This window comes from Mus musculus, chromosome 14, assembly GCF_000001635.26.
Source record: "Mus musculus strain C57BL/6J chromosome 14, GRCm38.p6 C57BL/6J".
Classification (NCBI taxonomy): Eukaryota; Metazoa; Chordata; class Mammalia; order Rodentia; family Muridae; genus Mus; species Mus musculus.
In genome coordinates, this window is record NC_000080.6 from 30,401,926 (window position 1) to 30,417,528 (window position 15,603).

The following is a 15,603-nucleotide window of genomic DNA, read 5'->3' on the forward strand; positions in this document are numbered from 1 at the left end:
AACAAACAAAACAGACCTCCCGTCATTGCTTACAAACCAGAAGCCTCTGTCTTAGTTCTCTTTCCTGACTTGCAAGATGGCAGGTGAAAAGGTGAAGAAGCCTGATAAAAAGGAGAAGAAACCTTCCACCAAGAAGGTTGGCGGTGATGCTGCTGCCTCTGGTCCCTGGGTCACTGGTGCAGCCAAAAAGGGTCGCCCTAAGGTTAAAAAGCCTGAGAAGGCGAAGCCCCATTGCAGCCGCAACCCTGTCCTGGTTAGAGGAATTGTCAGGTACTCCCGATCTGCGATGTACTCCAGAAAGGCCTTGTATAAAAGGAAATACTCAGCTGCCAAGACCAAGGTGAAGAAGAAGAAGAAGAAGAAGAAGAAGAAGAAGAAGAAGAAGAAGAAGAAGAAGAAGAAGAAGAAGAAGAAGAAGAAGAAGAAGAAGAAGAAGAAAAAGGAGAAGGTCCTTGCTACTGTCACAAAAACAGTTGGTGGGGACAAGAACAGTGGCACCCGGGTGGTGAAGCTTCAAAAAAATGCCTAGGTATTATCCTACCAAAGATGTGCCTTGGAAGCTCCTGAGCCATGGCACAAAGCCCTTCAGCCAGCATTGAGAAGGCTGCGCTCCAGCATCACTCCAGCATCACTTCTGAGTCTGTCCTGACCATCCTCACTGGGTGCCACAGGGCAAGAGAGTGGTTTTCCTGAAACAGTTGGGCAGTGGTTTGCTAGTTGTGACTGGACCTCTTGCCATCAACAGAGTTCCTCTGCGCAGAACACACCAGAAGTTTGTCATCGCTACCTCTACAAAAGTTGATATCAGTGAGGTTAAAAATCCCCAAACACCTGACTGACACTTACTTCAAGAAGCAGCAGCTACGCAAGCCCAGGCATCAGGAGGGCGAGATCTTCCACACAGAAGGAGAAATACAAGATTACAGAGCAGAGAAAGGCTGATCAGAAAGCTATGGACTAGCAGATTTTGCCAAAAATTAAAGCTGTTCCTCAGCTCCAGGGCTACCTGCGATCTCAGTTCTCCCTGACAAATGGGACGTATCCTCACAAACTGGTCTTCTAAATTGTAACAACCTAATTAAACAGCTTCACATATGTAAAAAAGAAAGAAAGAAAGAAAGAGAGAGAGAGAGAGAGAGAGAGAGAGAGAGAGAGAGAGAGAGGAAGGAAGGAAGGAAGGAAGGAAGGAAGGAAGGAAGGAAGGAAGGAAGGAAAGAAGGAAGGAAGGAAGGAAGGAAGGAAGGAAGGAAGGAAGGAAGGAAGCAAGCAAGCAAGCAGGCAGACTGGCCTTGAATTTTTAAAATATATCTTTAAAAACTGGCAGTTGGGGTTTATTTTTAATTAACCTTATTCCTAATGTGTCCATATCTAATATTTTTATTGCATTGCACTAATCCTGCAGTCCTGCATAAACCCAAGATCTACTCCAAATTTTCAGCAGTAAATTGCCACATTTCTCAGACAAGGAGGTCTGTTGGCTGAACTTGGGCTTGATAGCCATAGCTTCTTGGAGAAAGTAGAAAACTATTAATGTTGACTATAAAATCTAAGCTCACGAAAGTGAAAACAACTCAAACTGTTAAGTGCCCAGACCAGATGCTAGGTGCAATGATGGTGGTCATTTTATCTTTCACTTACCCTACACTGTATGTATCTTCAACTGCTTGTCTAACCATAAATTCTTTAGGTCACATGTCTAAAGCTGCTCATTACATAATCAGGTGCTCAGAAAATATGTATGAGAGGGCTAGGATTACATCTTAGGAGTAGAGCAAGTCTTAACACCTACAAGTCCCCAGAGTTCAGTCCCCAGAATGAAACAGAAACGTATCGGACAAATGAAGCACAGACATGCGTAAGCTGTTTGTGCATGACTGTCTGAGCAGCCTCTGGAGTTAGAACAGCAAATACGCAACCTCCCCATCTCCAATGGAGTTTGCTGTGATAGAATAGAAAAAAGTTAGGAGAAAGGGAGAGTGCCCACTTTAACTTCTGCTGCCATTCCACCTTTGCTTTGCCCAAGGGTCTAGTACTTACAAAGCACCTGTATGTGAATGACTACAAGCTAAGCAAGCAGCCTGAGATGACTTCCCAACACCCACTTTAAGGAGGGAAGTACGAAGCCCTGAACCTTCACCAAGCAGGTAATTTTCCCTGAACCTGGCTTTACATTAGCATCCAGCACTGAGCTCAAGCCACCCCTGTGTTCTGGAAGCGCCCCACATCCTGAGCACTCTCCTATGAGATACACACACTGGTTTTATGTGGAGTGAGCACCATACGCTTTCCCAAATTTGGTCAAGAATAGTTCTTTTAAAAAAAATAAAATAAAATAAAAATAAAAGAGTTTGGCAAAGTACCAGAAAAGGTTGTCTTTTTTAGAAGGACATACAAAGATTATTTTGGAAAGCTTGGAAAAAAAAGAAGGCTTGCAGCTTTACCAGACAGTCAGGAAGGGTAATTGGTTTCTCTGAAAAGCAGTGACTGCTCAAGTTCTACCCATAGAAGTAGGTACCTAGGGGAGAGACAGATCATTTATAAACCACAAAACAGTACTTTCTGATAGATATAGCACTTCACTTGAAGTGGACTTTAAGAATTGTTTCAAATGGCTTAAGTTAATCCCTAACATAGCTGAGCTTTTAGAAGGCTTCCTTATGATAAAACCACGTGTTCATGTTTTTTTTTTATCAATGCATTGTAAACATTTTATTGTCGTTAAACACTCCTAGATCATGGTCACACAATCTGTTGAAATGTTTCCAACCATTGAAACTTGTTTCACACACTTCATTCTCTTGTATTTCTCCAAATAAGTACATGATATCAAACGAATATTTTTTTTAAAAACTATTTAAATACTGCTTGTGAAGAAAAAGACCTTTCTCATGAATAATTTTTTAGTCAGATATACTTTACCTCACTAAATGGATACAGTTGATGGGAACAAGAGTCCATACTCTGGCTTAAAGCTTGGATTTGCTAGTCTAAAACTGGTTTAGAAACTTCAACTGTCCATACGCAGAGTGAGGTTATCATTACATTTCTCAGAGGTAATTTTGTAGGTGGGCTTATCTCCATAGCAAAGCTATAGTGGCTAAAGTTTTGTCTTTCACATAAGTCCTATATTTAATAATAATATTTTGTTGTTATCTAAGTTTGTTTTCATTTTGGACAATAAAGTATATGTTCATATTGATATTTTTTATTAAAATTAAATTTATTATTTGGGAAAAGCACTGTCTTGTCTTTCACTTTTCAAAAGTATCTCCAAAATAGATTTTAATATCTGCATGATATTCTAATAGATGCAGATTTTCTTTTGATAAGATTTCTTTATGTTATTTTAAATTTTTAACTTTTACTTTTATTTGTACAAGTCTGTGCATGAGCACAAATATATATGCATGTAACAGTGCCAGAGAAAGCCAAAAGGGTTCATCAAATCCTCTGGAACTGGTTGTGACCCTCCCAAGATGGGAGCTGGGAATCGAATTCACACACTCTGAAAGACCAGCAAGCGTGCTAATCACTAAGCCATCTACCTCTCCACTCCTGGTTTCTCTCATTTTAACAATGATTGCATCTTTATTTTTGCCAAGTTTTTGGTTAGCCTTTAAAGACAAAGTCATAAATGGCAACTACAGAGCCAAAAAAGGTCTGAGTGCAGTGAAGCATTGGCCTCAGGGGGCCCTTCTCAGCTCCTCCTCTGGTTCTGTTAACACTCAGTGCTCTGGGATCCTTTTCCTAAGGCCCACTTCCTCTGATAAGGTTTTCCATTTGGTCACCAATGGTTTTAGATCAGCTGCTAAGGGAGATGTGAAACATCTGGGTGAAAATGGCTTTTGAGGGAAATTTTCAATATCCAGATGGTTCTTTCCCTCTCAAAAGTTCCTCCAAAACAAGGAAGAGAAGAAACAGAAACTTCACATAAAGTCAGTAAGTAGACGGAGAAAAGATAAATGACTTATCAGAAGAGTGAAAGGTCAAACCTAAGACACACAAGGGAAGACGCCTGTGGAATGAAAGCGAAACTGTCCCCAAGAACGCCAGAAGAATCAGGAAATGTAAGTATGAGAGAGAAGAGAGGAATAGACCAGCGACAGCAGCTGAACCCCGAGATGCTTGCCAGATCAAACTGGTTCCCCTTCCCAGCAGAACAGATGGACCATTTCTGCTGAAACAGAACCAGAATTGTTCGAATCTAGATGAGAGTGGCTTAAGGCATAGAGAATAGTGTAAAAAGCAGAGCTAAGCGGAGATAAATGAAAATCTGCACATTGACTAAAATAACCTTAGCCCCTTCCACCACAGTGTGATGGGAGCCAGGCTCCTGAAACATTGGGCAGAGACTAGATAAGTCCTTCCTGAAGACGGTGAATGGTAGATGAGCAATACCCACAGATGCCAACACACGGGGATTGCTGACAGCAAACAAGTCTTGCAAACATACACACATGCACACACACACACACACACACACACACACACACACACACGTACGTGCGTGCTAATTCATTCAATTCATACTTTTGGAAGGATGCTGTTCTGGGTACATGGGACTGAAAAACAACCAAAACAGAAATCTCTCTCTTCACAGAGCTTCCATCCTAGTGAAAGAAAACAAACAATAAATACAACAAACAATAAATTATATAGTTTAGGGAGAAAGTAAAGCCAGAAAGTAGGGGAGGAGATGCCAGAAAGTGTTCACATATACATGTATGTATAAAACCATATGTGACATAAAAGTAGAAAGGCAAGTATTTGGGGGACCAGTGAGAGCAGGGAGAGGGCAAAGGAAGGTCATGAAGGTGACTAAGCAAAGTACAGTGGAGGCAGGCACATGTCGGTGGATGAACACGTCATAGGGAGACTCATTATTTGGTATGCATACCAAAAAATAGTCTTAACAGGCAGTGGTGGTGCACACCTTTAAACCCAGCACTTGGGAGGCAGAGGCAGGCAGATTTCTGAGTTCGAGGCCAGCCTGGTCTACAGAGTGAGTTCCAGGATAGCCAGGGCTACACAGAGAAACCTGTCTCAAAAAAACAAAACAAAAATAATAATAAATTGTCTGTCTTAAAGGATCTCAAAGAAATAATAAAAGATATTTTACTCTTTCAGTAGTAATTATATAAAGTTTTAAAGTAGCAATCCAAGAACAACACAAACTCTTCTGGATTAAAGATATGTGGAACTTGACACCGCTTTCTGGCCTGCTGGAATGTGAATGTTCTATACCACGTGATCCCATTGCTATGGGCCAAGATGTTCTACTCCACCTTCCCCACCATGACAGACTTAAACCTTCTGAGAGCATCCAGTGGAGAACTGTGAGAAACATCATTAAGTTACAATGGGAATAGTATTTCAGAAAACTGGCCGGGTAGCTTCCCACGAAAGAAGGAACCGATGTTGGTTTCCAGCCTAATAACGTCATAAAACAATAATTACAAAAGGAAGCTCTGTGTCTGGTGACCTCCAGCAGGCAGGAGAGAACAATGTGGCCACGTGCACTGGAGTCTTGACGGCGGGTCAGTGGGAGAGCTCCTCTGTCCTTCCTAGCTGAGTCCTCAGCGAGCCCTGAGCAGAGTAGCCAAGCCTGCTCCAACAGAGATCATGTGCAGCTCAGGAGGTGCTTCTTGCTGCACAGTGTGCCCACCAACCCATCTGACTCTACATTAAGGATGAGCCCAGATGAAGTGGTTCATCTGGAAGGCTGGAGGCTCCTCACCATCATTCCTGCAGTATTTAACAATGACCTCAGTGACTGTTGGATGGATCAGAGGTGATACAGCTATAGACCAGGGGCTATGACTATGGTGTAGCTTTAGTGGCTTGGAAGTCCCTTTACAATGTCAGATGTATTAAAAATGCCTCCATTGCACACTAAAAATACTATCTTAGTATACAAGATTGAAAGAATTTAGAAAAGTTTTACTTAAATTTTTTAGTTGGCATATAGTTGCTGGGTTTCACTATGACATTTTTCTTTGAATGTGTGTGTATGTATAATTATACACCAGATAAATAAAATTAAAAGTTATTTTTTAAATTGTAGTGTCTAAAAATAATAAAATTGCAGAATCTAAAATTTTATCTCTAATATAAAATTTTACAGAAAACTACTGAAGAGTTAATTTTCACCAAAATAGAAGTATTAACAAGAGAACAGAAGAATCAATATAAACTAACAGTGTTTCTCAGCCTGCAGTTCATGACCTCTTTGGGAGTCTCACTATCAAATAGCTGTAGAGTGGGTAATTACATCACAATTCATAGCACTAGCAAAAAGACAGTTATGACATAGCAACCAAACCGTGCTATGGCTGGGGGCAACCAGAACGTAAGGAACTATATTAAAGGGTTGCAGCAGGTTGGGAACTACTGTTCTAGAAGAAACTATACAGGGAGAGACAAAAGGGCTTCTCAGGATGATTGCAGGGGCTCCTCAGAGCATAGCATGTGGCCCTAGAGCCCCCAAAAATAGTATTATATAAATGTTTTTGTGTAATGAATACCTAGAACGATGTCCTCAGAATTGAAGGTGGTTGCTTCTTTGATAGGAAAAAGCAGTGGGGCTGATGGTTTTGTTCTTAGCATTATTTCCATCTTAAAATGTAGAGTAAGTGATTTTGCCAGTAGTAAAACTTGCTCTTAAAAAATGTTAAAACGTAATTTGGTGATATCACAGGGGAAAAACATAACAAGCCGTGAAATTAGAAGAGAAAACTATCTTGTCATAAACAGAGCACTAAACATTACATAATGCTACCATAACTCCTCAAAATGAGAGATAAATTCATAGACTCAGAAGGTGTTAGAATCACGTTGTCGTAGAACTAACAATGCACGAGTTTGCCTGGTGTCTCAGTTACTTTGTTCTTGCTCTGATCAAACACCATGACAAGCAATTTATCAAAGAGTTTTACTGGGCTTACACTTTCAGAAATTAAGTCTGTGACACAAAAACATGTCAATAGAAGCAGCTAAAGCCCACATCCTAAACCTCAAACAGGTAGCAGAGAGCACACAAAGCCCCCTCCAGTGACACGGTTCCTCCCATCAGGCCACACCTCCTAACCCTCCCAAAGTAGTTCCACCAGCTGGAAAACAAGTATTCAAACACATAAGCCTATGTGGCCATTCTCATTCAAACCACTACACATAGGCTCTGAGCAAAGCCCCAGAAGAAACTCTAAAAGCTGGGCTTTTATTTATAGGCACATATATTTACATATTTAAATATGCACATATATAACACATAACTTCAAAGTATGCACACATTTTACAGAGCATTTACAGAAATGAAATATTTTTCCACCACAATGGGGAAATAACTTTCTCTTTCCAGTCTGACTTCTCTTCTATAGCACATCTTCTAAAGCTGAGGACCATTAGAAGAGCAGCTACTCTGAAAATCTAGAATACGGGTTACATTTAATTTTGCTGTCATGGGAGGTACTTATAAGGCTTGTGGTCATCTCTGCTTCTGCTCTCAGTCCTGACCGAAGAAGAGCTTCCAGGAATAGTCTCAATACCTCTCTGCTGGCTTGCCTAGTGTCTCTGATGCAGAGGCATGGGATTAACACCATGTCCTGATAAGAACCTGCTGGACAGTATCCAGCACCCGATGCAGGGGAGCAGCAGAGGAGTGAGGTCGGAAAGTGGGCCTACTTAGAAACCACAAGTCTACAGACTATTGTCCCAGTTGTCAGACATTGAAAAATATAATGAAAGGTTCTGCTAATCAGCTTTCTGTCACACACACACACACACACACACACACACACAAATCTAACATATCCAACTCAAAGAGAAAATGTTTACTTTGGCTCAGAATTTTGAGGGCTCCAGCCCTGTTCACGTTAGGCCATAATAAGGGACAAAATCATAGGCGTATGAGACAAAGCAAAACCCTCACCTCGTGGCCAGAAAGCACAAGGGAAAGGCAGTCAGGAGGCCAGGATCCCCAAACCCCATCCTATGGCACATCTCTAGGGGACTAAAAGTCTCCTAATAGATTCCACCTCTTAAAATTTTCAACCCCTCCCACATACTCACACGCTCACACACAAAAATTAACTAATTAACTAATATAAAAGTGTTTAAATATGAAAGAATTTTATCACTTAAAATTTTAAGATACTAGAAATTACTCCAAATTTGATAGTAATTATAAATATCTACAGGATAATTGGTGATGAGCCATGATTATAATTATAGTTTATAATTTGTTATTAATAAATCTAAATTATTGCTAATAGGAAGAAACTGATCAATCGTGTTAAGGCTTCTTTTCTAACCGCTGCATAACATGATGTTCTTGATGTTAAAGAAGATAATCAGGATGTGCTGTAAACCTACTATGGGGGTCGTCAGGTCGCTGGCTCAGTTTTAAAATCCTGCTGTTTGTGATACTGTGGTGTTTACCAGCTTATAAATAGTTAGATTTCTGTTGTCATTGCTTTTCCCATTGTAAATAAATTTCCATTTGTGCTTTAGTTTGTGCTTTCAATTCTAATTCTTTATTAAGGGAAGGGCCCCCAAAATGAGAAAGGTCTTGGCCCCACAATAATTTAATCGGACCATGGCAGATTTTATAGAGACTTGGAAAGTCTGCTTCTGTAATTTTCAAAGAAAGTAGAACCAGTCTCCCCTGTCTAACATGCATTTTAGAAATTGTAGGGGCTGTTTCTGTTCTCCCAGGAATTTGTGGAGAGCCTGAGGCCCCGTGGGTGGTGTGAGGGACTCATTGATCTCTCTTAGAGGAGAAAGACCCACACACCCAGAACCTGCCCTTTGACTGACCAATGCGCAGCCTATCAATCGCATGGCTGAAAAACTTATTCCCTCAGACCCAAATCTAGAACAAATCTTCTTACATATAAACACGTGGTTTTTGTACAGTTTAAATATAGACTGGGGTTTTTTTAAGAACACAACTAAGAAAGGAAGATCATACTTTATTTTGGTTGGAACTTTACCAATTACTCACCATTTCAGAAAATCACACCACTGACAGGAAAGCTAGTGCCTGCATTTGATGGCCAATAGAAATGATAAATGAAGCCCTATGCTGCATACTCAAGAGTTGTTGCATTTGAAGCTGTCACATTTATAGGGATTATATAAATAGCTGCAAGCATCTTTATGCTTTATGTCTTCAGGTGCGGGTGGGCCTAAAATACATGTTGTTTAATGTAAGGTCCTTTCATTTCTTTTTATATCATAGTTGATATAATACATCGATTCCTAATCATATGTGTAAGTGACTTACATTGTCATTCAATTTCATTTTAGGGCAGTAGAAAAAAAAATTTTCAAGTACTGAAAGCCACTCTCTACATCCAGAGACCACACCACTCAACCAAATGATCTTCTAGAATGTTCTGAATGACACAGAAATTTATTTCTATTAAAGTAAAATCCTGGTAGGTATTGTGGTGCATTCACTCAGACATGTAGGAGAGGCTTACGAGCTCCAGTTCACCCTGGGTCACGCAGTGAACTCTAGACCATGGTGGCCTACATTGCATGTCCCTGTCTGAAAAACACAAAACAAGACACCAGAAAAAGAGAGGAGAGAAAATGAAAGAACAATAAGCTATAGTCCAGGATTAACACCTAAGTTTGTGAACTGCCTTATTCCTTTCAAAGGGCCAGATGTCAAGAGAAGTAGCTTCCTGGAGCAGACCCTGCCAAGATATCCAAGTGGGAAAGGTTGAAGAAGAGAAGAGACAAGGTGACAAACCCCAAGATCAATGATTAATGTCACTCTTTTGATTAATGTCAAACTCGTGAATAGTCCTACATAAGAAAATAGTCATCTGCTGCCTGGCTCACCGTGGTGACCTCCCTATGCTTCCTGCCTACACAGAGGCTCAGCAGCACATCTGGCTCAGGGCGCACAGGAGGAAGGAGACATCCCAGAAGAGTTGCCCATGAGCTGACATTTAAGAGGAAACTCATAAAGATAAGCCTGGTTACAATACTTAACTCAGGCTCGAAATATTAATCTCCTGGGCTACAAAATCTTACCTAGATTAGAAATTTTTTAAACAAACAAAAACAAAAAACAGGTAGTTTTCTGAAGTAGCCTATAAATTCACACTAAGAAATGAGGGTCTTCCCAACAACCCAAGGGTTCACATGAGAATGAAGAGGAGTCCAGATCAGCCATTAAAACCAGAATAAGTTTAAATCTAATATATTTTTGTGAATCAGAAAAGCAAACCATAAATCTTTATTCAGTGGGTAGCATTAAACATGCAGAGTGCCAGTGACATGATTCAGCCTGTAATGCACTGACAACCTGAGTTCAATGCCCAGGACCCACAGAGTGGAAGGGAAAGAACCAACTCCCTCAAACTGTCTTCTGATCTCCACATAGACGCCACAGCATAGACGTCCACCACACAGACAAAACAAATAAACAAATAAGTGTAAATCAAAAACATTCACAATGTGGGACCTTGAATGAGAATAACCCCATAGACTTATATTTGACTACTTAGTCCCCATTTGGTGGAACTGTTTGGAAAGGATTAGGAGTCGTGGCCTTGTTGGAGAACGTATGTCACTAGGAATAGGCTTTGAAGTCTCAAAAGCCCAGGCCATTCCCAGTTAGCTCCCTCTCAACCTCCTGCTTGTAGATTAGATATAAACTCTCAGCTACTGCTCCAGGGCTACTACGCCTGCCTGTCTGCCATGCTCTCTATCATGTTGGCCATGGGCCTCACCCTCTTCGACTGCAAGCCCAATAAACTCTGCCTTCAATAGAAGAGTAATACATGAGTCTTACATCCTTTAGTATCTTTTTAAAAAGTGGTTAAAACCAAACTTGTTTTGTACTTTAACAAAAAGATAAATAAATATGACCAAACTTCTTGTCACCTGCCACCACCACCCCACTTCATTACAACTTCCCAATTACTACCATTCCTTTTTTTTTAAGATTTACTTATTTTAGTGTGTGTGTGTGTGTGTGTGTGTGTGTGTGTGTGTGTGTGTGGTGTGTGTGTGTGTGTGTGTGTGTGTGTGTGTGTGTGGTGTGTGTGTGGTGTGTGTGTGTGTGTGTGTGTGTGTGTGTGTGTGTGTGTGGTGTGTGTGTGTGTGTGTGTGTGTGTGTGTGTGTGTGTGTGTGTGTGTGTGTTGCCTGCATGTGGGTGCTGGAAACTGGATGCTCTTAACTGCAGACCCATTTCTCTGGGCCTACTGCTACCATTCTTAACCTCAAAATCACAATCTGAGATTACTCCTTACCTCTCACTCTGAATATCCAGTTATTAGATTCTCTTAGATATTCTTTGCCCCATTGCACTGCCTGCTGCTTCATTTAAGCCCCATGCTAGTTTCCGTAGACCCTTTCTTTCCTTTATGTGTCTTGCCTGAGACTGTTCCCAGCCATTGTATCATTCCGTCCACGCATTTACTTTCTCACTCCTTTCATTTCCATGTCAAATGGCCACACCATTCCATAGCAGGCAGTGGGGATACAGGGGGGGCAAGCAGAGTCCCTCCTTGAGGGTATTACTCTCCAGATACAGCAAGCAATTGTCATTGTGTGAGCTATTCTTGAGGAGACAAGAACATTGGTTGCCTCAAGATCAAGCAGCAAGAACAGACCAGGGCAAAGTCAAGCTCAGTGAACCTGTGAGCCTACTGGGCATACCTACAGCGCATAGGTGAAGGGACTTACAGTCATGTGGGTGAGCCCCAAAGAACTTGCAGTACCAGAAAGCCTCATCTAAGCAGGCATGAAAACGTCTCCATAGCAACATGGGTGGAGTTTCCCTTTTAGTTAACCTTCTACATTATATACACTCTAGCACCTCCCGAGACTACAGGACCATGTGTAGCTTGGGCAGAATTACATACCCGTGCACAGGCAGTGCCAGGAGGCATGGCTGGACTCTCAGGCAAGGATCTAATGGAAGCATCCCCACCTCACCTTCTATGAGGGGAGGGCAACAAGGTTGACCTTGAGGTTGCTCGCAAGTAGTCATACCTGCTCTGGTGAGAATGGTACCGGCCGCTAAGCTTGGAGGACAGAGTGCCACGGTTAGAATTCATGGTGTCTGAGGTGTGGCTGTGGAGGGGTTTGGGAGCAGGGTAGATGTCATGCATTGAAATAGATAAAACCTCAAGAAGCAGCTATCCAGTTCATTTAGTATGAATTTAGAAGTATTATGGGATTGTCATGACTCTCTAGTCATGCCACTGTCACATTACCTTTGAGAGGTCACTTAACCAAATCCTTTACTCAGCATGTTGAATATTCCCCTTCAGTTTCAAGTTCACAGTAATAATGGCAGGTTAGTTAGCTTCTTATTGCACTGACAACTACCTGAGAGACTGACAAAAGAAGGGAAGTTTGTGTGGCGATTTGGATAAGAATGGCTCCCCACAGGCTCATAGGTCATTAAGGAGCAGGTGCTATGTGACAGGGATTAGAAGATGTGGCCTTATTGGAGGAAGATAGGTCACTGGACGTTGGCTTTGAGGTTTCAAGTGCTCAAGCCAGAACCAGTGACTCTCTCTTCCTGCTGCCACAACATTTAGATGTAGAACTCTTGGCTACTCTCCAGCACTGTCTTCCTGTGTGCCACCATGCTCCCACCATGACAAGAATGAACTAAACCTCTGAAACTGTAAGTGAGCTCCAATTAAATGCTTTCCTTTGTAAGAGTTGCTGTGGTCACGGTGTCTCTTCACAGCAACAGAACGCTGACTAATGCAGGTTGTCTCATAATGTCAGGGCTTTGATGTATAGGCCATGACTGGAATACTCCCTTGCTGGAAGCCTGTGGTGAGACATGACATCACAGTAACAGGAGCTTAGGTCAGACCAGTCGCTCACATCACTACAGCCAAGAAGGAGAGAAGTAGTCAGGGATAACTTTCTTTTTTTTTTTAAGATTTATTTATTATTGTATGTAAGTACACTGTAGCTGTCTTTACACACACCAGAAGAGGGCATCAGATCTCATTACGGGTGGTTGTGAGACACCATGTGGTTGCTGGGATTGGAACTCAGGACCTTCAGAAGAGGAGTAAGTGCTCTCACCCACTGAGCCACCTCGCCTGCCCCCAGGGATAACTTTTAAAGGCACACCCCAGTGACCAACTTCTACTAGCTAAGCCCCACTCATCAGCCATCTTCCAAAAGGAGTACCCACGACTAACAACCAAGCATTTAATGCATGTGACCTTGGCTGATAACTCATCATCAACCCATAATTGATTGTGACCAGTTTACTTGAGCTATAAGCAAAGTTCTGTTCGGAAAGAGTCTGTTTATTTAACTGTGAATCTTTTCATTTGTGAACACCACAACCCGTATGCCACAAGGGTTCACACGGTTGTTCAATGGATAAAAACAATGTTTGAAGAACAATCAAAGAGACATCGAGATAGCTGAAAGGGTAAAGGCACTTGCCATCAAGCTAATGATCGGATTCAATCTCTAGAACCTACATGGTAGGAGAGAACTGATTCCCACAAGCTGTTCTCTGACCTCCACACATGTCATGGAATGCTCGCGCACGTGCACACACACATACACACACAGAGAAACATACATAAACACACCTGCCACTAAATAAATAAATATAAAACAAATTTTAAGCAAATACATTAGATTCCATCACAAATACAAGGGTGTGAAAATAAATGAAGACCCAGGAACAACTGCAGGCAGCTCACTGCAGGTAGCACATGCCTAGGGCTGGGGCTCTGGAAGGAACCAGGAAGCCACATTCTGTTCACTAACACTCCTCAGTCGGCTCATCAACTTTTAGAAACATACTCCCCGCAAAGTAAGGTGCACTTAAGTCATTGATCCAGTCCTCCCTCCAGCATTCACTAAGTCTGTCCCTGCCCCCAGACAACACACGACACACTGAAGCTGGTGCTCTGAACAAGCTATCCTCTAACTCAAAATGAAGACAAATTCTCAGTCATGGTTTTGCACTGCTAGTAGAGCAATGAATCAAGCAAGAAAGCAGATGTGCTTATTGGAGTGTAGCTGGGGATGATGTGACCTTTATGTGGCCCTGTATTGACACATCATGGAACACAATGCGCGATGGTCATATTCAAGTGTCAGTGCTGCTAATCACCGTGACCTGGAGCAACACTCCAAAAGTGGGCAGAGTAGTGACTTAGAGTCAAGGAAACTGAAACATTTCAGTTAAATAACCACAACCACGTCACAGGTCCATTGCAAAATGCACGAGAAATTTGCTTAAGGTTGCTTACTATCTAATTTGTCTCTGCTTATTCCCCCAACAGTGATTTTCTAAAATCCTATGAAAGTTCAGGTGGCATAGGACTATGCCCGTCCCATAACCTTCTCTACTACAGTGGTTCTCAATCTTCCTAACGCTGTGACCCTTCAATGCATTACCTCATGTTGTGGTGGCCCCCAACCATAACAGTATTTTTGTTAAGTACTACATTATAACTGTATATATATATATATGTATATATATATGTATATATTGCTACTGTTATGAGCCGCAATGGAAATATCTGATATGCAGGATATCTGATATGTGGGATATCGGACATGCAGGATATCTGACATGCAACCCCAGTTGCCTGTCTATTTACTGCCTGCCTCCCAACTGGAATTTAGGATTCGTGCAGACAGGGACTTCATCTCATCCTGCTGTACGTTCAATACCTTGAACTGCATTGACACAAGGTAAGTATTTAACAATAACTGTTGGTTTAATAGATAGATACTCACTGCTCTAACATAAACTATATTCAGACTCTGAAGAAAAATTTCACAGAACTCTTGCAGCTGTTAAATGCTAGGGAATTCAATGACAGACTGAGACAGGAGCTCTCTGTAGCTCGGGCTAGCTTCTAACTTGGCCTCAGCTTCCTGTATGCTGAGATCACAGGCATGCACCACTATAATATGGGAAAGAATTGGGATGCGTGAGTGCGTGCGCGCGCGCGCGCGCGCGTGCGCGCATGCGCGGGAGCATGTTCACGTGTGCATGTGTAGGTGCGGGTATGTAATGCATGAATACAAAAGCATGTGGGGAAGCCAGAGGTCAATGTTGTCTTTCTTCTTTATGGCTCTCCACCTTCCTTTTTTGTCCATGGTAACTTCTGAGGGCACATCTCTCACTGCACCTGGAGCTCACTAGTTAGCTGAGCTTCCATCAATGTGCCCACCTCCACCCCAGGCTTCCAGGACTGGAATTAAAGACATGCGTAATGCTGACCTTTTATGTGGGTGCTGGGGATCTGAACTCAGGGCCTCAGGCTCAAGGGCAAGCACTTTATTGCCTAAGCCATCTTCAAAGATTTGTTTAATATAAATTCAAGCTCAAAGAACAGAATAAAATGATTAGTAAATGCTATGGTTGGAGAAAAACAAAAACCATGGAACTTTATCAGACTTCACAAGAACGAAGCTTGGTGTTTAGAATGGGGAAATGTACTGGGCACAGAGCACAGTGAAAAACAACAGGAGAGACGTTGCATCCAGACAAGGTGAAAGAGACCTCGTGAAAAGTTGTCTTCCAGCCTCTATATTTGTGCCATCGTACAAATGGGAGCACATTTGTGTGTGCGCAC

General features: G+C 41.9%; 1 protein-coding gene and 1 pseudogene across 1 annotated transcript in view; one reads left to right on the forward strand and one right to left on the reverse strand.

Moving 5' to 3' along the window:
- Cacna1d (calcium channel, voltage-dependent, L type, alpha 1D subunit) overlaps window positions 1–15,603 on the reverse strand; it is a 451,216-nt gene that overhangs the window by 361,985 nt on the left and 73,628 nt on the right. The gene's annotated exons all lie outside the window — the stretch shown is intronic.
- Window positions 77–1,063, forward strand: Gm7621 (annotated as a pseudogene).